The sequence below is a fragment of the Octopus bimaculoides genome, chromosome 1 (assembly GCF_001194135.2).
Source record: "Octopus bimaculoides isolate UCB-OBI-ISO-001 chromosome 1, ASM119413v2, whole genome shotgun sequence".
NCBI classification, from domain to species: Eukaryota; Metazoa; Mollusca; class Cephalopoda; order Octopoda; family Octopodidae; genus Octopus; species Octopus bimaculoides.
Genome location: NC_068981.1, coordinates 1,781,062 through 1,782,195, shown reverse-complemented (window position 1 = coordinate 1,782,195; position 1,134 = coordinate 1,781,062). Strand labels below are relative to the sequence as shown.

The following is a 1,134-nucleotide window of genomic DNA, read 5'->3' as shown; positions in this document are numbered from 1 at the left end:
CACACACACACACACACACACACACACACACACACACACATATGGGCTTCACTTTCTGTCTCCCAAAGATACTCACAAGGCTTTGGTCGGCTCGAGGGTATAATAGAAGGTACTTGTCCAAGGTGCCATGCTGTGGAACTGAATCTGGAACCATTCAGTTGAGAAGCAATCTTCTTACCACACAACCACACCTAATATATGTATTTCAAAAATGTAACTACATGTGGACTGTTGGCGATTTTTTCCTCCTTCCTTTTGTTTTGGTCTTTCCTATGTTTCCTGTTTCCGAAGAAGAGCTATGCTCAAAACGTAAAGCGACCACTCTATTCCTTCTCTGAGCGTCTTATTAATACGTCCTCAAGTTACTGTTTTTTCTTGTCTTTTTCTCCGTTTTTTAAAAATTAACTATATATATATATTTCAGTCCAACGACTGAAATAAGTAAACAGGTAAAAGATAAATAAGATTTTTTTCTACTCTAGGCACAAGGCCCGAAATTTTGGGGGACAGGGACCAGTCGATTAGATCGACCCCAGTACGCAACTGGTACTTAATTTATCGACCCCGAAAGGATGAAAGGCAAAGTTGACCTCGGTGGGATTTGAACTCAGAACACAAAGACAGACGAAATACCGCTAAGCATTTCGCCCGGCGTGCTAACGACTCTGCCAGCTCGTCGCCTTGCAAAAGATAAATAAGATTCGAAATTGATTGGACTATCTTCGGTCACGTGTATTGTCCATCATACCTAGCCTGTGGTTAAACAACAAATACATCACTAGAACCGACAACAACAACATCGGTAGCACCACGACCACCACAATCACCAGTAACGCCACCGCCACCACCACCATCATGACCAAGAGTAGTAACACACCAAGACCCCTTCCACGACCACCACCGCCAAGCGCTTGAATTACATCCATTGACCTCGCTTCACTTAAACCTGTCCCTTCTTCCTGTTATTTTGATTTGAATCGTTATTATAACGAAACCTGTGTAACTAAATCATGTTTAGCCATATCCGTCGTTCAGAACGATTAGAAGTAATTACAAGAGACCAGTTCAGATATATACATACATACATACATACATATATATATATATATATATATATATATATATATATATATA

The 1,134-nt window shown here is 40.4% G+C and overlaps 1 protein-coding gene across 1 annotated transcript in view; it reads right to left on the bottom strand.

Moving 5' to 3' along the window:
* LOC106872663 (iroquois-class homeodomain protein IRX-6) overlaps window positions 1–1,134 on the bottom strand; it is a 235,715-nt gene that overhangs the window by 31,355 nt on the left and 203,226 nt on the right. The window lies entirely within an intron of this gene.